This window comes from Apteryx mantelli, chromosome Z (genome assembly GCF_036417845.1).
Source record: "Apteryx mantelli isolate bAptMan1 chromosome Z, bAptMan1.hap1, whole genome shotgun sequence".
Taxonomy (NCBI): domain Eukaryota; kingdom Metazoa; phylum Chordata; class Aves; order Apterygiformes; family Apterygidae; genus Apteryx; species Apteryx mantelli.
Genome location: NC_090020.1, coordinates 55,310,806 through 55,338,605, shown reverse-complemented (window position 1 = coordinate 55,338,605; position 27,800 = coordinate 55,310,806).

Here is a 27,800-nt window from a genome sequence, read left to right as displayed (position 1 = left end):
AACAAAAATAATTAGGCAACAGCAACATTTTAGCCATGTGTTATCATTGGACCAAATATTTATCATTTAAAAATTTAACATTTTATCATTTTAGATAAATTAGATACTATTTTAAAGCATGACAGATGAAAATACATTTTTCAAGAAGGTGTAGGAGACAGGTCAAGTTTCAGAAATAATTCAGGAATCTTTTACTTTAAATGACTGCAGAAGTGAGTTTTTACAGTGGCACTAGACCTGGAAGTTCAGAATCTTCAAAAGACGAAGTCAGACACTTTGGGTGTTCTTTGTGTTTTTAGTACTGTAAGTACTAAAAAGCTCTGCTTTTTACTATTTAAACTTCAAACTACCTTGTTCTTACTTTGTCAGCCACAGTCTGTCCAAGTCCTTCAGTAATGTTTTTAAACCTACTCTGAAAAAATGCCAGACAGGTTCAACCTTTAAAACTACTGTCCAGTTAGTGCTCCATTCAACAGAGGTGTGCAAATAGAGTTCTTCAGACTCCTCTCAGAGCTCTAAGTGTGCAGCGCTGTGCCTCAGTCTCCCCCACCACTGCTTTTGTACACATTTTTGTACTGTTCAGCAGCAGATCAGACTGCAGCTCATGTCAGACTATTTAATTAGTTTATTCCAGAAATGCATATATTTTGTGAACAAGAGGTATGTAAGTAATATAAGGCATGCCACAACCTCAGCTGTGTGGTGGACACCAGGTGACTCTCCAGTGGCTAAAAACTCAAAGGGAGAAATTTTTCTATCAAAAGGAATCACCTCAAGCTTTTCAGCAACCCTTACTGCCTTCTATGCTCTTATTTTCCTTGCATACTGAGATATAGTCAAGATATGCCTTAATTTTTCAGCTTCAGCTACTGGAATGATCTGGCATGGCCAGTATGAAATAAAACAGCTGGGGACAGGGGGACAGATCCCTTCAGACTGCCCCAATATCTTGTAACTCCCTAGGTCCAAGGAAGTGTTGCACCAAACATAAGTCATTGACCATTTGGGACAGCTTAGAGATGGCCAAGATGTGGTCATCCAACTTGCTCCCAGTGACAATTTTCATCTTCTCTAAATATAAACAGTCTTACAGAGCAGTACAGCACAGTTAGCTCAGCTCCTCAGATAAGACTCAAGACATCCAGCCCAACAACAATTCTCAGACGACTTATTATTGCATTGAACACCCTAAAACTTTTTAATGAGATAAATGGCAGTGCTATCTGTTTCTAAAAAACAACACAGTGCAAAAACTAATATATAGCTAGCATAAGCTTCTATCATCTCAGTTTCTCAACATATTATACAAAAACACAACTGACTAACTGTAACTTCCTCTTCCCCCACAAAAATGCTTAATGTTGTACTAAATTTTAAGTTATCCCCTTTATACAGAAGCTTACTTAGAAAAATGAGGAAAGCAACATGGCACCCCAGTTAGAAACACCGTCTTGCTTTGGCAGAAAATATTATTTCTATGGACATATCTTACTACTCTTGGTACATGGGCACAGGCAAAGGGAATAGTTTTACTGGTTGTCAAGCTCTGACTTCCACTAACAGAACCATTACTTTGCCAGTAAGATGAACCTTGGAAGCAACCAGTAGCTTAGCTCTAGTTATCTCTGAACAATACACAAACTGCAGAACCAGACTTCCTCTGCCCTGCCCTGCATTCTCTTTGGAGGGTGAAACGTGATTTTTGGCAAAAGGAAGAGAGAATAATTATTTTCTTTCCATTAGCACATCTCTGTTCCTTGCTACCAAGAATCTTGCTACAATTGACTATACTGTAAATACAAACACCTATTGTACAGAATTTTAAGTAGAACCTGTCATCAGAATTGCCCATTTACCATCCACCTCCATGTGGATGTTTTCAAAAGTAGAAAAAGAAACTGAAGTTTCACCAGGAAAGCAAGAGATCCAGTACCCACTAGAAGCAGTCCTAAAGCCAGCTGCTAAAGCAACAGTGGCCTCAAGAAAAGTGTTAAATGAAGGAAATTGCTTCATTGAGCTGTCCATTCAGAGCCATGGAAAATATACAAAGAGCAAACGTAAAAAGGGACCTCAGGTATAATACAGGACTTAGAGGCTTGAGGCACCTAAACCGGAACGTTGAAAATCCATGCTTAGCTGCTGTTTAACACTGGAAAAAGCACAGAATTTAACTTTTGACCTAAACATTCCCAGATGTGGTTGTGCTTTTTCCTAGTACCTCTTTCTTGATAATACTGAGCTTTGCTCATATCTGATTCTTACTAGACAACATCATCTCCTGCATAAATCTCCCAACGAGCTTAATCCAGTAATTGTTTTGAGAATAAACCTAACACTCACCAGAACTGGGAGCCCCATAAAATACAGTACCAGCCACCTCTTTCCTTTAAAATATAGCCAAAGACAATCTTGATGTTCAGAAACCCAGAGTACTCACCCAACAGCAATCACACAAAAGTAATCCTTGAAACAGTTACCTTTCACAAACTTTATGGCCCATTTGTACTTCATCTTCCTGGTCCAGTGAATGTTTTCTGAATACTAGGCACAATTTCTACAGGACAGAGTAAACCACACCTCAAAATGAGTATTTAAGTCCTTCCTTTCTCTCCCTTACCATAAAACATTAAGGTGCCTCTCAGTTGGCAAGAAATAGAGGAATGCTTTTGCCAGAAGGGAGACTGTATAGAAAATAGGTAACATTATTCTATCGTTTTTAAGATATGCCTTCAATGTTTTCAAAATGATGATGAGATGTGTCTATTCTCAGGACAGTAGCCATGACTCTTGGACGGATAAAGGCACCCTTCTGAAGCCTTGTGTAAGAAAGAGGATAGATTTAACACATAAGAGAACTCAGCCCTTCTTACTAGCCAGGATTAATAGTTTTGTTTTAATCACATGTTCATGAAGCACACCCGCTGTTTCGTCCCATTCTGAGAAACGCAAGAACTCTTTATAAGAGCACAGACAGCCCGCATACCGAACAGGTTTTATATTCTCTTTCTTGGACAAAGGGCCTTAAGAAAAGGCACTGCAGTTTTATTTCCTCTTCTGTTTGACCTGTTCCTTTTCCCTATCATAAAAGATGAGACAAGATGTGCTAATCAGAAACCTGAGGTTTCTCATAGAACACAATTTTCACCAGAAAAAAAAGATAATAAAAACTATAAATTATCTGTATCCAGTAGTGATCCATTGTCTGATATAAAGTCAGAGCACTTTCTATGCCTATAGATTTTAAGAAATTCTATTCTTAATTCCCACCAGCACAAGTGGCTTTGAAACATGAGTACTTAAGCAATGTTATGGAAGAACTGGAGCCATTTGGAAGCTTTGTAGTTTTTAAGTTCCCATTCCTATCTGTATAAAATGCCTAGTCCTTTTAGAAATGGTACTAGGATTTTGTCTTCAAAGATATACATGATAGAAAAGATTAATGAAAACGCATTTCCCAGATACACATGCTTGTCAGATACTTACAGACTTTCACATCTGTAACTTCATGTACCAAAAAATATCCATTACAGATTATTGTATTTTTGTTTATAAATTTTTTTATGTTAGGAAGAAATGTAATTTTACATGCAATACATCAAAATTGTACACAAAAATCTAGGAACTAGCTGTGCTAGAGTATCAACATTAAATTAATTTCTATAAAAGCAATAAAACTGATCCTGTTTAGTATTTCTCAGATTAAATGATTGCCAGTAGTGTAAGAACTTGTATAGATTTTCTGTTTTCCTCCTTATTAAAACATAATTGATACTATTTAATGAAGGCAGAAATACTGACTACAGCTTTCAGTAAACTAATCTTATTTAAAAACAGAGAAATATATAAAGCATGCCACCACTACATGAAAGCCTTTGTGTACAATGTACTTTCTTTAACCTTTATCATCATAAAATGTGACAAACACACACAAGTGTTAGCAATCTACAGTCTGGAAAGTTAGAAGTCCTGAATTGTCAAATGAATTTCAGTTATTCCAGCTGCTTGGCATTTGCTCTTCTCTCTGTTTACTAAACTCTCCTACACAGATACCCAAACGATTCTGGAAAATATGCATTTGTATCTATTATTTTCCCCTATAGCCAGTGGTACAGATTTTCCTTTTGCAGAATCATTTACCTGAAAAGATCACACAATTGGATGAGGTTATCCCAAAAGAAAATTCAGTCAGGGGAGGCAAAGTTTGGCCTTCCCGGGATAAACCTTGAAAGATGCTCATGAACAGATCAGTCATGACCTGCATTATTCAAAGATATCCACACAGATGCTCCTCTCTGTTCATGACTGTGGGTGTTCATGATTCAGTCTGCCAAAAGACTTTTCAGAAAAATCGTGTGTCAAGGCTTACCCCCCATCCCCCACCCCATCTGATTTTAATGTTTCTAGAAGGAAAGAATATAGCACTAAGGACATAAGAGACCCAAGGTCAGTCTCCTGATATTACACGTAACTTTCAGGGACAGGTCATGTAACCTCTCTGAGGTGCAAAAGTACTACACTTCCTTACAGATGCGTTGTTAAAATAAGAATATTAAAAACACTTCAGGCTCTTTCATACTTGGTAGCAGCGACCATGTTGGCACAAGAGAGAAAGCATCCTGAAGTCATGCTTACGTTTCTCTCTACAACAATTTGGGTTGGAAGCTTTGTAGATAACGGGCTGCAGTTCTAACCCTTCGCTCCATTATATGAGGTTCTTAATACAAGCACGCCATTAGGCAACCAGGTGCTCAATGCGCTCAGAGCAAGTATGCCTAGTGTTCCTAAAGCACTTGTGCCTCTGTCTTCTTCTGAGCCTTGTTCGGACTGTTAAAGGAGGACTGCACACGGCCTGCACTTGTGAGGGACTGATTTGCAACCCAACCAATTTCCTAGTTTTTGCATTCATCTGTATTTATTCCTGAAATAACAAATCACACATAAGATACCTGCGTGTTCTGTAAAGCATACTTAGAAATACATGGTGGGGAAAACAGAAACGAGAGAGAATGCTTAATCATTTAACAGTATTTAAGTAACTAATTTACTCAGGCTCCTCAGAAAGGTAGGACTATGCTATAGGTGGTACTTTATATAAGCGGTTTTAGCTTTCCTGGACATTTTGTTCTATAGAAAACAAAAGACTTGATAGGGATATTTTAGTTCACACTTCCAATTATTTTGCAGCAGATAATATGGCTAATGCTCAACAGCCAGCTTGGAAGAAAATGAAATGGTGTCTCTATGAAGTTTGTTTCCTAGAAAACAAAAGGCACAGTCCTGGTGTTGCTCAGTGCCCTCAGCCGTCACCGACTTCCCAGGGACTTGGAAGAGTTTACTGCAGAGAAGTGTTGGCATTCTTCAGTACTGGGTCTACAATGTGCGCATCTGCTTAATTTTCAGTGAAATAATGGGCTAATTATTTTCTTCCCCAGCTGAAAAGCTTCAGACATTTTCTCCACAGAGGAATACTTAAAAATACTTAAAAATATTTTAAAATACTAATATTTAAAAATATAAATGCATATATATTTATCTGATTGAACCTAAAATGAAGTGCATAACAATCATGCATATAGACATATAGGAACAAACCACTACTAGAGAAAAAAAGCAGTTATTTCAGCACTAAAACAACAGACTTATCATGTCAGCTGAAAGATAAATCTTATAGATGGAATAATTAGGCTGCTCAGTTGCTGGAAGCAGGTGCTAACTGAGATAAAGATTTCTGATTTTTTTTCCCCCTCAGATGAACATGCATCTAAAGAAAATTAGAAACTGACCATAAAACTGGTTTTACACAGCCTACAAAACTGCCACCTGAAAGAAACTTTTAAGCCCTTATAACCTGAGCCAGGCAAACTGGGAATCACAAGTGAAAGGTCCTTAATTTGTCAATAAAACTAACGTGCACAAACCTGGTGTTTAATGAAGGAAGAATGAAAGCTGGACAATACACAAGGAGCAACTAGCTCACTACAGCTATCCTGCTGTTTTCTACTCTCTTTATGTGAAGATTAATTACTTAGTTGCACTTCTTAGACATCTACAGATGTGCAACTATTAAATTAATTATGCATTCTTCTCAAAATGGAAGTTGTAATTATACATTTCTTTCACTTTTTTTGTTTATTCTTTGCCACTATCCATTTTTCCACAAGCATTATTTTCTGTCCGATCTTATAAAAAACAATATGGTATACATATGAAAATCATACATATATTAATGGCTTATTCACATAAACAAATGCAAACATGATTGATGCCTATATGGAGTCACACAAAACAAATAAATAGGTAATTGTAGAGTGTTTAAAACTTGATAAGCTTAGTGATCTTAAATCACTTTTCCACAATTATCTCATATGTAATTCCAATTTAAAATGCTGTAAATTATTGCAGACCATTGGATTTTTTTGGCAGTAAAATATATGAGGTTGTCAGTTTTACCTAGGAAGCTGCTCTGAGCCCAGGTTTCAATGAGCAACCTTGAGCTCCTTGAAAAATTTTCACCAGACAGAAAACAGAAAGTAGGCACGGAAAAGCTAGGGAAAAGCAGCTTTCAAAGTGAAGTATGATGGAAGTCCTGTGACCTTTTTGAATCTCAGTGATTCCCAAATCTGTTCTAATGTCATAAAATAGAAGTGAAAGAGTTTCTCCTTTTGAAATCATTACCCAATTCCATTGTCTTACTAGGCTCTTGTGTGGAAATTCTGAAATGCTCAGTTCTATGCATAGAGACAGTTGTGCTAGGGCCACATTTTCTGAAATAGATTTTATGCTAGCACTGAGCAGGAAGTGGCTTTTTCCCCTCGTGACCAACAGCTGAGATGAAATTTCCTGACCTGAGAATATAAGTGCATTTTCAGTTAGAATTAATCAGCAAATTCAACTGACTTCATAATTCTTCCATTCAATTTGATGGATTTCTAAATTTCTAAACATCATGCACTTAAAATTGTTTCGGAAAACACAATCAAAACTTATTGTGAAAAGGTGAATGAGGGATATTATAAAAATAACTGTTTTCAAAAACATTTGTTGAGAAATTAACTGAAGCAAGTGCTTGCTCATGAGAGGTTTCTGTTTTGATAAATCACCATTTTCAACAGGAAAAATACTTCACTACGCTTAGACCCCTTAATCATAATGAATTCTATCTTTTTCACTTTGTGATAATATATCTAAAAAAAAAAAAAACCCTCTTCTCTATGTTAACATGCTAATATTTTCCCAGAATTCAAGCCATATCTGAATTTACTACACTTACCAATGATCCCTGTATTGCAATTTGTGGCTGTGAAGGACTCTGGGATATTATTTCTTTATAAAACACACTGTGTCTAGAAAAGTAGAACTGATTCTGTACTTTTACATGTTTAGGACATCTATAGGATAAAGACAGGACAGTTCTGCAACAGTTTAGAGAGATGCAAAACATCTGTTTGACCATTTCCTAATGTTGCTTCGCAAGTCTGTCTCTTCTAATTTATTCATTATTCCTTTTGTCCCTTCCAGTCCATTGTCTTCCTTAGTCTCTGTTGCAGAAAATTAAGTATGTCTGGGAGGTCCAGAATGCCCTGTTGGCCTCATCTAAAAAATGCTGTCACTTTGCCTGTGACTGTAAATAAACTGTCTAATTCCACCTTCCCCTCCCACCCCACAGAACAGAAGGATTTTTGTCTTCCATTTTTCTGTTCATTGCTGTTCATTGTTTCCCACACTCAGAATAAACATCTGTGCAAACCTAGAAAAAATTTTCTGTTTATGTCAGATACGCTTGCTCAAACTTCTTGGCTAGCTTTCAAAAGACAGGAAAAGTAACTTTTCAAGCTTCATGATCCCAATGAAATCATAGCTCTGTAACTGTACACAGACTTCTACCTGCTCCTTAAACTCTCCCCTGTGCACCCATTCTGCATAGGAGAATAAAAGTAAAGAGAGAATTTTTCTCATCCTCTTCTCAATCCTCACCCTATAAGACCTGCAGATAAACAACTGAGTGGATAAGCTAAGCTTTCCATGCCTTAGGCTGAGTAGAGATGTTTTGGGAACACTTTCTCTCACTTACAGCCATGTGAAGACTGGAACCTCTCTTTCTGCAACACAGACTGAAGAGAGGCAAAGGCAGCCAACAGCATTCTTGGCTGCATTAGGCAGAACGTTGCCACAGGTCGAGGGAGGGGATCCTTCCCCTCTACTCAGCACTGCTGAGGCCACACCTGAAGCACTGGGTCCAGTCCTGGGCTCCCCAGTACAAGTGAGACATGGCACTACTGGAGCAAGTCCAGTGAAGGGCCACAAAGGTGATTAAGGCACAGGAGCATCTCTCATGCAAGCAGAGGCTGAGAGACCTGGGCCTGTTCAGTCTGGAGAAGAGAAGATTTGGGGGGGGGGGGGGGGGGGAATTTTATGAGTGCATATAAATATCTAATGGGGGAGTAAAGACTGGACCAGACTCTTCTCAGTGGTGCCCAGTGACAGGACAAGAGGCAACGGGCACAAACTGAACACAGGAAATCCCACTTGAACATAAGAAAACACTTCTTCACTGTGAGGGTGGCCAAGCACTGGAACAGGTTGCCCAGATGGGCTGTGGAGTCTCTGTCTTTGGAGATATTCAAAGCCCAGCTGGACACAGTCCTGAGCAACCAGCTCTAGGTGACCTAGCTTGAGCAGGAGGGTTGGGCTAGATGATCTCCAGAGGTTCCTTCCAACCTCAACTATTGTGTGAAGTGTTATAAAGGGATAATGTAAATATTCCCTTAACCACTGCAAAGCAGGAAAAGTTGCAGGAATGGTAAAATATTTCCCTTACATAGAATAGACAGCAGATGAGAGATTCGTATCCTTACAGCTCTAGAAAAACATGTATTACTATGCCGAAGTGTAAACAGCAGAACTTATGCAGTAGGATGCTAATTCCTAACTCCAAAGTATAAAATAGATGTAAAGTTCAGATAGAAACTGTACTTTGACACGGGAATATAAGAAGTGATCCTCTGAACTCTAACAGTACTTCATGGCATGTTCTAAACAGCTCTGTGTTGAAGTGCTCTGCTAAAACTGGGTGACAGCTACCCACCTGGGCATTTTCGGGGCGGGGGGGGGGGGAATGTATCAAGTAGAAATTCTAGAAGAGGCATATTTCCTAAACGTGCTGGCTATAAAGGCAGACATGGTAGCATTGCATATTGTTTACCACTAGTTAGCATTCTACCCTTACATTTTCAAAGCAGTAGAGACAGGCAAGGTTAAAACTCTGAAATGCTGTCTTGTTAAGGCAGTACTTGGAACTGAAGATATGAATATTAGAATACCCTAGTGGTTTGTACTCTCAGCTACAGTTACTAAGAGTATGTTTTTGTTGCAGTCACTCCTACAACTGTAGCTGTTATAGGCATATCCACTCCAACTTTAGACCAGTTATCTCTGTAAACAGCAGAGAACTCATCACGGACTGCAAAACGCACCCAGCGAGTTAATACATATCAGCTAGCTCTCACTGAGCGCTCTGATCCTACACCTATGTTTGTAGCAATGTCTCAGCTAACTTTTTTGAAAGGTAGATGAAGCATGACTACCCAGCCATCAGTCACAATTGCACTACCATTTTAAGGTAGGGAAAAAAAATTATTTATTTTATATATATAAAGTTGATGCTTAGTAATGTAAACGTGGACACAATTTTAGTCACCTCAAAGACCAAGTAATCTAAAGGTTTTCTAAATAACAGACAACTTACAGAAGTTTGACACTGGCTTCAGCCCATCATCAATATGCTCAGACTGCAACAGGCTCACTTGTTCATCTGACAGTAAAATTTCTTGTGCATAGAGGTAATAATTAAAGGAAACAGAGAGCTTGGGCCCATTCTTCTTCACCCCAAATGTTTGGTTCTTGCAGTGATTTCCAAAATTCCCTTCCAGAATTTTTTTTCCCCCTCTGCTTTATGAAAGTTAAGCAAGCACACAAACATGTTTAGGCAACTTAGAGTATAGCCAAAATATAGCCATGTATTTACTACATATTAATTTGCTGTAGCACTGCATTCATTCTTCAACTCTCTGAATCATATGTGCTTGTGAGGGGAAGGAATAGGATTTGCCCAGCCTATATGAATAGTTTTCAAAATTAATATTTGAACTCCTAGCCGTGTATTCTTTGGGTGCTCAAAGAATTCTTAAAGTACCTGTAAAGAACAGTCTCTTTAAAATTCCATAGCCATATTTTTAAGTAATTTATTCTGCAGATAGTAACATGCGCTTTTCCTGACATTTTTTCTTCCAAAATATTTTTATTGGGCAAGGACCTTTATACATTTTTAGTGACTAGGTCTTTTAGAAGTGAATAGAAGTATAAACTGAAAAGTTCTCATTCTAGTTACACGAAAGTTCCAGAACATGTTTCAAGAAAACTCTTTAAAAACCTTGACACACTATGATGATCTTATCTATCCCACAGACATAGGAAAACAGACATAGATTATCCTTGAATGTAAACAAAAATTCAGTTTGAACCTTTTGCATTAAAACTTTGTGACTATAGTTAATGATTTTGATTTGATCAGTGAATAGGGTTATCAGATATTCACAATTTAGAGTCTAATCAAGCACTAAATCAAAACAAAGGAGAAACATCATTTCTTTATATTGTAGCATTCCCAGTGGTTTTCAAGGTACTAAATGCAGGTGTCCATTTAATCTCTCCTAAAAGCAGTATTTCTAGAGGACATCATATGCTTTTATGCAATGTCTTTCAGCTTTATTTGTAATTATTAGAATGTTTTCTTGAAGTACTAATGACTGAAGTAAGATAGTGACCGACAGCTTGCCTAACCTGAGGGATTTACTTCAGAGAAAGATGCCTTTTTGCAATTGCTTTGTGGATTTGTTAGTAAGCAGCAGTGACAACCCAATGAACAATCAGCTTTTACTTCAATACAAGTCATTTCTTCTGCTTTGGAGGGGAGGAGGAGATTTCCTCTGAAACACATTCTTAATGTAACAGCTCAGTTTGTGCTGTTATATGACCCTAAATTTTATGAGATAGGTTCTGGACGGTTTTTCTCTTCTCAGCTGATATAATAAATAACTGAGGAAGAACAAATTCCAGTGATTTCTCCCTCACCAAAATTTACTTTTTTTAGGCAACAACTCATAACAGACAAAAATGACTAAATTAGTTTTCCACATGCAGATGTTAATAGGCAGAAGCAGCAAATTGTGCACCTGGAAGAGCTGCAGCTGGACAAATCAATTGCCATGTTACAGAGCAATTCAGCTGCCTTTTTCCCCAGCAAGAATGCTATACCTACAACAACGACTCCTCTTTGAGATATACCAAAAGCAAGAATAGGACAGAGAGTACAAATAGGCCAGTAGGTAATATTGATAGGCTGCATTAGGAAGGATTTCTAATAGGGCAAGTTTACTCCATGCAGCAATCTTCAGGATGTGCAAACCAAATCCTGTGTTTCACTGATCGTCTGAAAGCTGCCCTCTCTTTAGGGGTGCATGGTCATTACCATCGGAAATCTGCAAGTCCTGGTTCGTACAGTAAGTCATCACCTTGTTCAGTGCTGACAAACTGGCTACGGATACTATTATGATTAGGGCAATTAATAGACATTTCTTGGAAGAATACTGTATATTTTACAAGAAATAAACCTGTCAGTTGCCTTGGGACAGTTGACAGTCTCAATATTTCGGCATGAGACCTAGCACAACAGGTAATGAATTTCCAGTTTACAACCCGTCTCTACTTTAAGAGCTAGAAGAATATTATAGAATGGAGATCTGTGCAAGAAGGAATCCGACTGTTAAAATATGTGTATATATATAGTCAGCACACTAGCACAAGTAACAATATAAACATTAAAGTGCTAATGCTCCACACTAACCAAATGCTTCGTTTAAGTATTTCATTAAACATGTGGTTTGTAGGGAATCTAAAATTTCAAGATGATGATGAGCATACTTCTGGGATACTACAGAGTAGATTATTATTAACTAAACAGCTTAAAACATCTGAACAAGAACTGCATGCTGTGTTCTGTGCTAAATCCACAACTGCAAAGTGAACATCTATAGAGACTGGAAAAGGAGAGTTTGGAGACTTTCAGTATGGTTTGAACAGTCTTCAAGGTATTGCCAAGCAAGCAGGACTCACCAGGGATGCCCTGTGATTCTACAACAGGGAACACAAATTGGATACACGCTTTACCTACTACTTTGAGTGGCATGCAGTGTATGACAGGCCCAGAACTGTCCAAGGCCTGTCAAGGCCTACAAGGCTGTAGGGATACCATTTATTTATTTACAGATGATATGTGATTATTTACTAAGGTCTGTGCACTTCTATCAATTCTAAGCAGATTGTAGGATGCCAAGTCACTACAGGGCATGTGTCAGTGTTTGTTAAACACGCTCTCTACACTCTTATTAATTTTACATTGACATGGTTTCAGTTGGGGAAATGCAAATGGCAGCACATCGCATTGCCCTGTGGAGAAACACAGGAAATGCTGCATATTTTAGTTAAGCAGGGTTTGTTTTGTCTACCTTCATAGACCTCTTTGCATTTTTTGCTGTATGGACAATTTCAGTGCCATATCTTACTGGCCTAAGGCACTCCTTGTCTATCAGCAGGATTTGTTACACATGGCTTCCAGACCTCCAAATTTTAAAAAGAATGAAAGAAAGAATATCACTGCAGGAGAACACTTTTGACAAAAATAAAAACATTCACTATTTAAACAACAACAACAAAATCCTTTTTCCATATATATTAGTCTATGGAGACTACTGGAGTTTGGATAAAGAATCAGGAGGTATTCAGTTCTAAAGCTTGTAGGCTTTCAGTTCAAAAGCCCTATAGGGTGTAAGAAACAGGATTAGAATGGTAGGGGATGAACCTCCTAACTCCCACAGGCAACTGTTTTTACTGTAATGCAGGAAGGATTTGCAGCTGAGGACTTCTGTGGCAAATTGATGTTCCCAGAGGCTAAAAGCAATCAGGAATGGTGAAGCATGAGGTTAATGTGATTGCAGTGGAACATCAAAACGAGAGGACAAGGTAAACCTGCTGCTCTGACAGAAGATGCTTCTAGCAAGATTATTTTGATACAGTCATCATCTGCCTCTGCATTTTTCTGCCCATTTCCACAGTATCCATGGAAAATTCCTTTACCAGCAAAACCCCTAAGTATAGAGATTTCTTCCTCTGCATAGTCCCTTGGCCGCAGTGGTCAAGAATCTGGAGGATCACCTTAACTATAACTCAAGGTGTAGTCATTAATTTCCATATGCTTTCCCCTAAAGTGACAGCCCTTTTCTCCGACTGCACTGGACCCAGGCATTAGATCCCAAAGTTGTGACAGCGACAGGCTTCCTGTTTCACCTTGCTGTTTTATGGGATGAAAGGTTCCCTGTTTCAGCAGTCTGAGGTTTTCTTCCTGCATCCAAATTCCACTGCATGCCCCTTGAGCGTGAGCTCGAAGTTCACTGAACTTTTAAGGCTGCTTTGCAACTAACTTTAGCGATAGCAACAGCTAAAACTGTGTTAGTATCTGGTTAACAGCAAGCACTACCTGCTGTGTGCTTCTTACCTGGAGTTTGCTTATTGCTACAACATACTTTATAGATTTGTAATGACTGGGAAAAAAAATCAGCTTTGTACTGATTACTCTGTAATCAATACTGTATCATGCATTATTTATACAGTGCAAGATATTTACTATGTGAACAGCTGGGAAAGTATGCACCCATATCAGTGGCCAATATCTTTAGGTAAGCACTATCTATACTTGACTCAGAGACACAGTCAAGTCTTTAGTTCCAGAAGACTGTTGTTTTTAATGAAGAAAAAAATTAATTTATGGGAAGTACAGAGCATAAGAGTTTCTGTTTTGTGGGAATTAAAATAGGTGCGTATCTCAGTTAATCTGCAGTGCAAAACCCACCTCCCACTCAGTCAGTAAGAATAGTGATTGCTTTTGCTTTCTCTCTATGGACTAATAAATCTTGAATTCATTTCTGTTCAATGGAACACTTAACAGCCTTCACACCAGGGTAGAAAAAAGTAGATTTAAATGTTTTTAGCAGAGGAGGGACTTCAGTCTGGACCTTCCACTGACACACACCGTACTACTTGCCCCAGTAAAGTCGGTGCTACCACCAAGACCTCTGACAGTTGCAATGAAAAGTGTGAATTGTGTTCTTGTCTTAAAGATGTGGGGCAGAAAGCATGGGCACCTACCTCCAGGCTAAACTACTGGGCTATACATTTCCCTTCAGCTCTGATTAAAGCAATTAAGCTCTAGGGAGGGGTAAAACACAAAACTAACTTCATCATTTACAATGGATTGATCCCTAAGTAGCTTGTTATTCATCATACTGACTATTTCGCCTCCCATTAGAAATTCCTGATTCTCCCCAAGCACTCTCTAGCCCATGTGTACAGAAACCATCAGTTACAGTTTGGAGCTACAATATTAGCACAGTTTAGACTAAGAAATGGGGGGAAAAAAGAGCTGAACAGGCTATATTAGAGCTGCTAGCCCACACTAGGAATCCATTTTGCAAGACAGTAACAAGCTAGGCAGCAAACCAGGCAGCTCCTAAGAGAATGAAAATATTAACATCCCTTTTCCACAGTAACACAAGGTCACCAAGGAAACCAGTAGTAGCCAGAGGAATCAACTCCAGAATCCTGAATCTGAATACTGTAACTAGAAGAGGTCTAGGACCAGCACACAAGGCTGGTTCATTCTCACACAGAATTATGTCAGCAACAAAAGCCTCTGAAAGTAAGGTGGTTGTGCTCTTCCCATGCTCTAAAACGCCCCTTTCCCCCCTCCAGAGGCAGAAGGAGGATTGCCGATTTAACTAAAGAAAAGGGAGTAAAAGAATTTTGCTACAGACTTCAGTGAGGACAACATTTTGTTTTAAACTTCTCTTTCCTGGGGAATCTAGGTATTCCCGTCTCTGCCTTAAGTCCTGCTGAGCCAGATCTTTAATATATATATTTTTAAAAGTGTTTGGCAAATACCCAAGTTCTTACTTTTAAAACTCCTTGAAAGCTACCAAAAAGAAAAAGAGAACACAAGAAAGTTAAAAGCCTAAGAACACTGACACCTGTTGAGCAGCCTCATCTCCTCAGATTTAATTGCTTCCACCGCTCTTTTCTCTCCTTAATTGAGATGATCAAAGTAGACATTAGTTCTGCCATGACACTGTAATGTTTCTTAAAGAATCTTACAGAAGTGCTCAGTTTCATTATTTCTCAGTTCTTTAACAAATATATACTGAGAATAATAAATGCTAATAACAGAACAGGGTTTGGGATGAAATTAAAAGACTCCAAATTTAAAAATGAATAGAATATATTATTCTCCTTTACAAAGCACAAAATTATCATGTGGAACCTGTTGGCATAAGATAGAGAACGCCCAGAATTTTCAGTTGTTTCAACAATTATGCACAAGTCTTGTGTGTGTAAAAGTTATTTGTGATTTTTATTTTTTCCCCAAAAATTCTCTTGCTCAAACTTTGAAGTACTTCACAATAAAAATACTGGACTTGAATAGCCATCACTCCTAGAAATAGATTCTTTCACTCATAAATACTACACGTTCCAGAAAACCCCTTCAAACTATCTTTAAGAAGTTCATCATACACAGTTTCAAGAGATGCAATTCTAATTTCTTTGAATTTGATGGGAACCTTGTAATTTATCATAGGAGGCAAAGCCAGGACCACATTCAGTTCCAGTTTCCTCATGCACTTTAATAGTAGGGTATCACAAGATCTCCTCAGACAGAGCCTTAGAGTTTGTAATGTTTTTCTGTGATGCATATATAAGTATACAGAGAACAGGGTGACACAAGCATACAGGAAACAGACAAAAATAAATGGGACTGCAAAACCACAAGTTTGGGGCCTGGAAAAACACACTGAAAAATCATTTTAAAATACTCTGGTTCCAAAACTGTTTGCCTTTTTCCTCTTAGAATGGCTATCCCTTACACGTAATTAGTAGAAAGGAATAAACACCTACCACACCAGTTCACAGTACTTCAGGTTAAGTACTTCAGGTGCTTAAGCTCATGTATTAGACTGAGTTGCAAATTTTCCTTTCTCATTCACACCAGCCTTTTAGGAAGTATGTGCTTTCAGACTCTCATAGAAATTTAAGAGATTTTTCTACTGTAGGGACTACAGAAAATTGCTGGATATTCTAAGTAGTTACACATAAAGAGAATGATATTTACTAGCTCTTAAAGGAAAGGCATTTACTTGTACAATGAACAGTAAAAACATTGTGTTCTGCCAATATCAGAACTTTAATGGGAGAAAAAAAAAAAAGCTTAAACGCTTATTTGAATATTTTCAACTCTTTTTATACAAATACATAACAATTGGTTTCTCGTTATTCTGACTGTAGTAATTTATCCTGTATACCATGAAAATGAAAATAGCTCTTGGTCTGTTTAAATTTTCTGTCAATGAAGATTATATCAGAGCTAAGGTCTATTATCTCTGATGTTGCAGAAATTAATCCTTAAATAAGGTTAGCATGTCTATACACATGCAAGCACCTAAATATTTCATCATCTTGAAAAACAAGTGGCCAGTGACCCATCCGAGAACCAAAAGGGGACAGCATAAATTATTTGGATAGAAAAACTTCTTGAAGAAGCTCCATCATGATCAAATGTCTTTCGTATTACAAATCAGTGTTTTGTAAAAGGTGGCCTGTAGAAATTCTGATTTTAACTTCTCTTTAGAACAGCACTAGTTTCTTCCATACTCTCCCTCCTGAGTGGGAATTTGGCAGTCGTTTGCCTATGCCATGAAGCTGTACTGGGCACTAGTCCACAAGGTTGGGCTAATGATTGTTTATGGTATCGCAATCATTTTTCAGTATTAGTATGACAAAAGGTTCAAACAGAACTGATCACCTAAGCAACCCCACGGACATGGACAAGGCCCTCTGAGCAGACGCACGCTGCTGCAATTGCACTGCTTCCCTGAGCTCTACCCAAGGTGCATCTGACTATGCCCAACACTGCGGAAGCACAACTGAGAACAGACCCACTGAGCCATTACAAAGATGCATTAAGACAGGGTGCTTATTTAGGCACTCAACATATTAACAGGTTTCTAACTTTCATGAAAGCAGAGATAAGCAGGAAAAAATACCACTGAGTATTTCCCTTACATTAGAAAGCACTGTATGCCTATATGGAGCAAATTTAATATGGATTCCATCTTTTGACGACTAAAATATTCAGGCAAGTCTTCAGCTGTCAAGAAATCTCACCGAAAGCAGTGATTCATTCACAGACAGACTAGAAATTTTCATAATCACTGGGTAAAGCAAAGCAAAGTATATGCTTGACAGGTAATTTTTTTTTTTAAACCACTCTCAATTCCACTTTTTTTTTTTTAAGGTCTTCTGTCAAAAAAAAACAAAAGTAACAAAAGGAACCTTTGAAAAAGAGATACTTGATTTTCTCATTTTTCAGTTTCTTCTGGTACTGCAGCAGCTCTTTATACTTTTGGCTGGTCTTAAAGACTGAAATTTGGTTGCTGATGGCAAATTAAGATAAATACACTGTATTTTCTGCCTTAAGACATAGATATCTTTTATTCTGCTTTTTTTTTGGGGGGGGAGGGGGAGAGGGGGACCCAGATGAGACAGAGGAGGTTGTTTGACTTGCTTGCTTTTTAAGGTGCAGTTGGAAAGTCTAATTTAAGGATATTTCTGTAGGTTCAGTTTTCTACGGATTTTGTTATATTATCAAATTTTGGGAGTAGAGGATCCACTACTGTTGATTCCACTCCAAATTGAGATATATGGAGAAGGAGACAGAGTTATCCTGTCCTTCTAGGGGGTACTTATTATTTGGAGATTAATTTCATTAAAATATTCCATACTTTGTGGGATAAACCCTCACCAGAATTGTGAATACTCGTTGTTTGGTTGTATTGTTTTGTTTTTTAAATACACCATGGCATGAGATACACATGGAGTAAATCTGATATTTTAAACTAGTTTTACATATTCCACTCACTTGCTCACTGTATTCCAGGTCAGACTTGCCCCATCTTCAGTCCCAGCCTGTAACTCAAATCTCCTTACCAATCATTCAACATTTGTTGGCTTAAGTTGCAATTCCAACTAATGCTTCCCATGCGCTTTTTTCACTTTATGCCTTTTATTTTTTAATGTTAGCACCTGTGCAAATAATAATTTCCTACTACATTCAGCATGACATTCCACACCTTTTCAATCAAGTTCCTGCAAAAGCCTGGGGCTGCAAGAGGTTTTTGTTGTTTTTGATCAGTGAAAGTTTCAGGTTAAAGAGCCCAGACTTCTTGAGAATTCAGAAGAAGATGTAGGTTATTTTGCTGGGAGGGGGAGTAAAGGGGGAGTGACATAACTCATAGATTGCAACAGCAATGGCAGCATCCTCTCTTACCGCTGGCTAAAGGAGCGGTGGAGGAAGGCACTCTCCCATGACAGAGGGGACATCAGTTTAAATCCATGCTCTGTCTGATTTGGAGCAGGGATTTCAACATACTTGCCAGAGAAATTCATACATGAATGAGCTATAACAAATTATAGGCTGGAGTCTCTCTGTCCCTCCTATTGGAGTGATTCCACATGGCATAAAATACTTAAACAGCCAATGAGAAAGATCAAGTGTACAAAAGTGTGAGAATGGTGCTACAGGTGGGGGATCAGAGCACTCACTTGAGAGGCAGACAGCTAGGCCCTATTGCAGGAAATCCTAAATGCTTCATTCAGAGTGAACTGGATTTAAATGACAATTATAACTTAAAATGTCTTTTAACCTAGAAGTTTTGCAGGAAAATGTGCATGGGGACTCAAGTCACCTCAAACAGAGCAGAGAATAGAACTGATCTTCCCCATTTCCTGTAGGAGTGTCACTCGTTACCATACTGAATTAAAAAACATTGGCTGATGCTATAACCTTCTCATTTGGCAAACTCAGTCTCAGTCTGATCCTTCATTTCAGCTGCTTTGCTTTCATTAAAGATTTGTGAAATGGAAATTAAATATTTTATTTCAGACTTAATGGAAAGAAGAAAATGTGTGGGGAGGAGAAATGTTTCTTTTGAACAGAATTCTTCTCCCCAAATCCTTTAGGGATGGTGGGGAAGGTTGGCTCCTGAAGCCTCTACGTCTTTCCGTTTATATAATCCAGGACAAACTTTGCAAGGCAGAGCTTATTTTGCTGTCTGCCTTCATTCAACTCTGAACATGTCAGAAGAACATTAACACTAGTGACATTCACCTATTATTGGCATATTCTGCTGTAGTTCAATGGTTCACTAATACTTTTTCCAGTGCTCAGCAGGCATGCATAAGAATAACTATAATGATTCTCCTTTAGTAAAGATCCAGACAAAGACCTCACTAAACTGCTGTAGGAAGAGTACATGCTAATGTTTGACTAGAGCATATTCTGAGTTTCATTCTTCCCTATTTCCACGCTCCTCTGAGACGAGATTTCTCAATGACGACATCACCATACACAGTAAGAACGGAAGCAGGCACATCAGCATAGATTACCTGACAAGTAGGCCAAGCTTAATTCTGCTCATCTTAAACCTCAACTCAAACTGACTACAAATATTTCATCTTTAACTATTAGTAGATGCTCTATCTTAAAAAAGTTCTCTATATGAACAATAAATTCTCCCAGTTAAGCAACTCATCTTAATTTCTTTTAAAAATCTTGAGAGGATTCAGTATAATCTCGTACAAGCATTTTGCAGGGTCTCAAATACCAAATTTATTAGCCTCACATTTTTGCCATCAGAGCTTTCAGTTTACACCAAAGAGACAGTCTTTATTATACAGAGTAATTAAGTAACAGCCAAAAGCAACAACATGCATGTAAATTAAGCAATGGATAATGAATATCTAAGAATAATGGAGAATGTCACTTATTTGAGTACAGAATGCGTAAGTCGGCAGGGTGGGGTTAGGGAAGAAGCCATCCTAAACTTGGATATGGAAATAACAGACATTAACCAGATAGAGATTACCCATTTACCACCACCCCCAAGAGAAGCAAGCAAGCAAGCACACCCCCACAGCACACCACACGTTTTCTAGCAGTTGCACTGGACTTGGCTAGTCTGAAAGGTCTGCTTATTCATGGACTAAATAACTTCCTTCAGAAACCACACAAATCTTATCTGTACATCCTTCTGTGCTCTGGGAATGAATAAATTCCACTTCTAGCCCTCAGGTCTTTGTGTACTATGTATTATATCTGAAGTATTTTTTTGCCATCTCACTCTTAAAACTTTATTATGCCCCTTCAGTATAATCTTCTTCTGGTAACACTAAAATTGTATTAGATATGACTCTAAGACAGATTTTGTCTGAATTAGGGGAAAACACCTACTACAAGATTAAAAGCCAACTACCCTTTCTTACACTTATTTCCTCAACTGAGACTTATAGTTTCTATCCTTTTTCTATTTTTAAACTAGTACAATGTCATTTTAAAAAGTCAAGTAAATGCACTATACAGTAACTTACTATATTCTTCTATCTATTGCCAGTTTCCAAATAACATTTACCAATTTCAACTTAGCATTGGAAAAAAAAATTGATCAGAACTTATTTTCCTCCAATTAAAAGATAATTTTCACTCAAATGTAAATTTTCACAGAAATCTCTTCAAAAATATTTTCCTTAGTGAACTGTATCTTTCAACTAATCAATAGTCATAGGCCATTTCGCGGCTAAAGAAAGCACAAAGCTTTAAATTTTAGAATGCTGAATTGAGGAAAATATTTTCGTGCTCATATTTTTGTTTCTGGTAGTCAGAATCTTCCAAAGAAAATGAGCCTTCCAGATCAGGCTTCGAATGGTTAAATAACATTGATTCTTCATTTTTATAAGTCCTGCTGCTTTTGGAAAATCAGATTGTACTCTGCAGTCTTCAGCAAAACCACAAGAAACCTGTCTATCCAACCCTAGACTACGGGGCGGGGGGGTGTTATTTGGAATAACTGGACACTAACATTAGTTTCTCATTTCTCCGCTACAGTTGATGGTTTTGTCTGGAAATAAAGTATGCTAGTGGAAAAAGCATTAAAAAAGGTGTAATTCTTGGGCAGATGAAACAATGATCAGCCACAGAGTCTGCTTTGTAAGCCTTGCCTTACACTGGATTTTAAAAAAAAAGGAGGGGGGGGGGAAGGGGGGCGGGAGAGGCATCATTTGTGGCACTTTACCTTCTTTGCATTTCCCGGTACCAGTAACATGTAAGTATTAACGTTCTATCGGCATGGAACTTAATGGGCTGTAACATTAGCCACGCAATGAATAACTACAGGCTGGAATTAAAGCTACAGTAATGTCATACTATTACCTAATAAAATATTCCCTGTAGAGAAAGAAGCTATTATATCCCCTTTTGGGTTTCCTGATTTTCTGTGACACTCAAAAAAAAAAAAAAAAAAAGTATGTAGCATAGTGACAAATATCCTGATATATATATATATATATATATCTCCTATATATAGCCTGATAAAAAAATACATATTTTATCTCCTTCCTACAATGGCCAAAACATCCCTGCCACTTTCATAAGCTTAAGCAACTACACCAATAACCAGTAATACCGTATTAGCAAAAAAATCTGACATAATGTTAATAGACACTACTGGAGCAGTCCCCCTGCGTTCCCACTCAAGCACGTTTCAGATGAGGCTCGCCAAGAGGGCGCTTAACAACGCAGTGCCACCACTCCCATCATTAAGGGTTCTCTCCACACACTAATCCCCCCCCCAAACTTATCAGTGTCATACAATCACATCTCAGTGTGGCAATTCCTATGTAATTCTGTTTAAATACATCTTTCTGCAACATGAAAGTAGAGTTTTCTGAAAGAGCATAATCTCTTATAGACATTTCCAAAAGTCCTGTGAAGTATACCTCTCACTTCATGGAAAATAAATTTACTGCCCGTAAATCAGCTAAAAATTATACTGAATCATATTTCTGTAGATGGGCTATTCTCTAGCTTTATACGTAGTATTAAACACCTGCTTCAGTCTATTGAAAGGGTTTGAGGTAGTCTACAGTTTGTTTGTTTGGGTTTTTTAACTGTATTTTTAAATGGCTCTGATTTGGATGAGTATTTTGTGATATTTTAAAAGCTGTTTATGTAGGGCTGGGGATATATTTAAAAGGATGATTATAACTGTGAGAATATATTCAATAGGTAGATATTTACTGAGCATTTAACAGTCAACAGTTCCTTAGCTATAAAAATTAGAAGCACACAGGAAATGTTCAGGTACCAGGTTGTGCTGTCCTAAGTAAAAGCCTTAAGCTTTCCTTCATAGGCCACTTGTTTGGCCAGAGAAATATACATTTTGCCTTAATATATTCATGCTGTTATTTTCTAGAGAGACACGTTGGCCTATAGAACGTGACTCAGACTTCCTTTTTTCCACCTTCTTTAATGAACCTAATGTTATATTTATCATTTCAGTAAAAAAAAAGAAAACAACTAAATCAGGACTTCTTTACAAAGAAAGAGGTCAAAAGAAAAAAAATACAGCTTTCAAAATAAAAATATTAGAATAGTTGAATTTTGCATCAACATAAAAAAAGATTGCAGTCCAGAAGTACTTCAAAAGAAAAAGCCTGTGTCATAACTCTCCAATTCTCAACTCTCTCGATGATCCAGAACTAACCTCAAAACAGAACTTGGTAAAGAGGAGCCCAAAAGGGCTTTAGCTGTGGTGCATTCGGACAATGAAGTCAGGGAAATAGATATGGCGTAACAGAAGGGTTAACAGAAGAAACAAGTCACTCTGTGTATATCTATGTGCAACTGCACAAAATGCTTCATTTACAGTTCTTTTGTAGGCAAAGATCCTTTCGTACCCACTCCCCATCCCCTTCTTATGTTTAAAATAAATGTTGAATATTGCTCACTTTGTGTCAGGTGGGCAAAAAGTGAATATATCCCTTATGTATCCAGACATCCTTTGCAATAATTTTACTAATGGGTTAAACTAAAACTGTTTGAAAAGTCAGCAAATTTGGGAAGAGACAGCTTGCAAATGTCTAGCTTTTGTAACCCATGCATAATTCTAGTACATCAGTTTTAACTAGAAATAAATATGTGGAAGGCATTGTTCCTGACAATTTATGTTTATTCTTCTTTCCTTCCTTATTTCCATGACAATTACTACAAAACACTAGATATTGTAGTACTGAGCATTTTTACTAATATTTTGGGAATAGCATCACAGTGTATTACAGTGCATCACATCAGAGGAGTTAAAAGGAGTGTAAGATGGCTAAAGAGCAGACCAACTTCAGGTGCTGTTTTTTCCCTTCATTGTTTCTCAGTAGACCTGAGAAACTACTGAGGGAAGTGATAGTCTCTATCCAGATCTTGTATTCTCAGTCTCTTCATCATGCACTAGCAAATACAGAATTCACATATTGCTTGGTTAAGGAACATAATACAAAAGAAATCTCTGTTCTATTTCAGAAAAAAAAAAAGAAAAAAAAAAGTACACTCCAGTATACAACTAAAGCTTAGGCATCTCTTATGTATGCACAAAGCATGATACATTAGTAAATGCCCTGGCAGTTGCTATAATGAAACACATACTTGTGTCCTTGTATAAGAATCTTCTTGTTAAACCTTGGGGTAGGTCCGTATTTTCTGGCTTGTGGTGTATAGGACCTCTGTTCTAGAAAAACCTAACTACTGATGTTCTCATGACAAGGTCTTCCTTCATAATTCAAAGTACAAAATTCCCAGTAAAGGCTCTTGATTGATTCTCCTTTAAGTTACAGTGCAGACTTATAGCTAGTCCTCTACTCTTAATGCCCTCTCCCCCATTACTTTCAAACACAATTCTACATATTCCTATACTGGAAGCAGAGAGGGAGGAACTATTTTATGGCACTGAGTCACACAGCTCCAATGAAAATCAGCAAGTGACATATAGCTGCATCTCTCCATTTGGGGCATAGCCTTACATAAAGTATAAGAGTTTAACAAGTTATTGTCTATCATCTAAGCTGATAACTACTCGTGTTCAGTTTTAGCCCATAAAAAACAGAAGATAACTCAGCTTAACTTCCAGTGGAAGGAGGTTAGGGGAAATTGCATGACCTTTCTTTACACTGAGGGCTAAAAGCAGGCACAGATAAAGGTACTGCGGCATACTTCTACTTGCTCTGTTGCAGCTTGTTAGGCTGTGGCAACCTGAGCACAAGTCTGACTCCATACGAGAGAGTTCTTAGATATTTTGCAAATATCCAAGTGCCTTATCCAGCCATTCACTAAAATCAGTTAAAAAATTCCAACTGACTTCCAAAGAAAATAGTTACAATTTGTTTCTTAAGTCTCAGACACTCGATCTTAAAAGTCTCATTAGATATAAATACCTACTAATGCACTAATTTGAGTTCTGTATCACATTTACCACAATAATCACCATTGCATAAGTTGATTATAATCTATTCACATAAATTCACTTCCCAACTCTGGGGGGGGGGGGGTGCACCTTACTGCTGAACTCTGTATAAAGAACTATCCCTAAAAGGGAAGACAATTTTGAAACACCCAAAATTTTGACATAAACATGCGAGTTCTTACCTCTTGTAAGTGCATATATTTAAATTTACAGTTTAACCTCTTAACAGTAGGATTTATGGGAAATGTTTCACAAATTAGAATTCATTCCAGATGCTTCAATGTCTGGACATCTCAGTGAGATAAGGCTTTTTAAAAGCTCTGCTGTGTGAGTGTGATTGCTCAGGATTTTCTGAAAAATCCAGTCTCAGAAATGTGAATCCTTTTTCTCTCTTCAAAAATGTCTGCTAGGAATAGTGCACTTGCATTACCTAAAAATGCCATTTTTTCAATTCAGCAGAAGCTGAGTAAAATACATTTATGAAATTGATAGCTATTTGGTTTAAGAAGTCTTGACCTGTAAAATGTTGCTATGATATATTGATTTTTTTCTCAGTGGTTAATAAGGGCATGTAGATGAATAGGAACTTGGGCTGATGGATGCAAGAGAAAAACTTGCTAGTTAAATAAAAATATAAAGAGAAGATAGCTTTCTATACTGTCAAGGTTTTATTTCCATTTAGCCTCACCATTTGCTAACATACAACCTCAGTGAATTAAGACAAACTGCGTATTTCTTCAGTATCGTTACTAATGTAATAGTGGCAGCAGCTTCAGATTAACAACTGTATTTGAAAAAAAAATAAAAAGTGCTTTGAATAAGCTTTTATCTACTTTCAGCCTTTTACTTATCTAAAAAATTATATTCTTAAGAATAAAGGCATTTTTTATTATATATCCATTCAGCACAGAGCACTGGTAAGTTGTGGAGGAATCATTGGAGGAATGGTTAAGCGAGAGAGGGCATGATCTGATTGGGATGAGCAATCCCGTCTTCAGGGTAGGGGAAGGAATGTAGGCCAAGGCAAGCGATCCTTGCAGCGGCCTTGAGCACTACAAAAGAAGGTATTCACAAAACTGGTAAACAAGTCTAGACGGAACTAGGTTCCATAAATGTCGACAGAGCGTGGACAGCAACCTAGCACCAATCATATATCCGCTTTATGTGCGTGGACAGAAACTGTAACCAATCATGTAGCTATTGCTAGCGCATGCGTATTGCTTGTCTATATATACTTTGTGTAAGCTCGAATAAAGGGAGAACGACCATACTCATATTGAGACTCCGTCGTTACTCCGGGCCCGCCTCCCACTCCGGCGTCCTCCGACAGTAAGTCTTACTAGATGCTTATGGAACTTTTATGTTATAAGTGTTAGAAGTGATAACATGCATTTTGAAAAGGCTTTGATATGTGCAGATATCATGCCTCTTGCTGTATATCCCCAAGATACTCAGATTTTTCTGTTGAGTTTTGGATAAGCCCAGAATGAACAGAAATTCGGGAACAGTGATAGACTTATGGCTCAAACACCACTACTGCATCGAGTGTTTGAGTCTCATATTGCACTCCTGAAAATACTTGCTTATCAGTCACCTAACTCTGGATGCATCTGAAGTATCTAAGTGCTGAAGTATTGCATATACATTACCCAAGTAAGTTTAAGTTCTGCTTCTGATCATGTTCAGAAGCTCTACAACTGAAGGCACCTCACCAACTGTCTTTCATTTATGCTGCTCAGGGTGCACAAGCTTGTCCACAAATACCATCTGAGGACTCCAATCAGTTAACTAATATTGGAGAACACTTAAAGCACGCATGAAACAGTGAAAGGAGGTAGATTTTTTCCCCCTTTTTAAACAATAGCATAGTGCTTAGGTTAGCTACAGAAGAGGCACATTCTCTTTTACCTCAAGCAATTTAAATCCATATCTGCCACCTCCTAGTAGAGCTCCCAGCCATCAGGCCATAAGACACACTAGCCCTGAGAGGCTGGAAAGGGTTGAGAGGATGGGCTCCACCAGAGCAGTGAGCTTTAGGATGCACTTCTCTAGTGGCTGGTTTTGGCAGCTGTGTAAACAGCCTCAGCTTTTGAGAACCTAGTGCTTATGCACCTGGTTTTTCCACATGCTTCATAGCTCCATCAGCTAAATCTAAGCCATGAATTCTGCCATAGCAGCTGTATGACATCAGCCCCGTGTGCTTTTGCGGATTTAGCCATCACTGCCACAAGTTCAAAACTAAGTTTTTGAAACTGTGCAAGGACCACCATCTTTCAAAAATACTCAGGGGGTGCATATATTATGCCACAGAGTGAACACTTTCAGTAGTACAGATATTCTTTCATTTGAGTTTACCCTTTCTATTTTCTTCCTTTGTCATTTTTATCCTAGTTTTCCCTCTAACCATCTCCTCCTCTCATGTATTCACAGAATTTCTCCTCTTCCATCATTTATCTGCCTTTTCCACCTTCCTTTCAAAATTCTCCTTTTACTTCCTGCTTGAAGAAGACTATAATTGAAAGAGAAAATAACAGAAAATTTATACACTATTCCTGCACCCTCTCAGAAGAGGTATGAACATCTGATTGCCTACGAAAATAAATGGAAGTGATGATGAATTTATGATTACAAAATAAAGTTCTGTTAAGCTAAACATCAGTGAAATATGCAGTGTTTCTACCCTTATTTTTAAAAGCCTGCATTTATGCCATTTTTGACAGCACCCAAGACTCTTTTGATGAGACACTGGTATCACTGTTTAGACTGATCCTGGTAAAATAAAAAAATAAAAAAAAAATCAGAAAAAAAAAGCATATTTAAATAAATGCTAGAGATTCAATAGTTAAATACTGGAGCATATAAGACAAATATAAAAGCTCAAAACCAATGTCAGGTAACTAGCAGAAAGGATGTTACAGCAATCAAGAGACCTTTAACATTTCTTAGGGAATAATTTAATAAATCCTGTAAATTATAGGAGGCACTAGGCAGAATGTTACCAAGCTCCACAGAGAATCCTCTAAGAATTCATAATGCAGAAATAATATGTATTAACCAAGATGATGATTTAAAGAGCTGTGGATAAAAGAGTCTTAGTAGCAAAAAGTGAGTATAACATTCACTATAAAACTAATTAAAGGCCAGTCTCTTTGGTACCTTATTGTAATGCGCTATGTAGTGCCAAGACCTTGCTCCTTAGCAGGCTGGATACCATCAAAAAGTGTGCCACACTCTCCTTTAGGTTTTCTGACTATGGTATGGCAGGCAGAAACTGGTCTAAGCCAAAGACAATGTCCT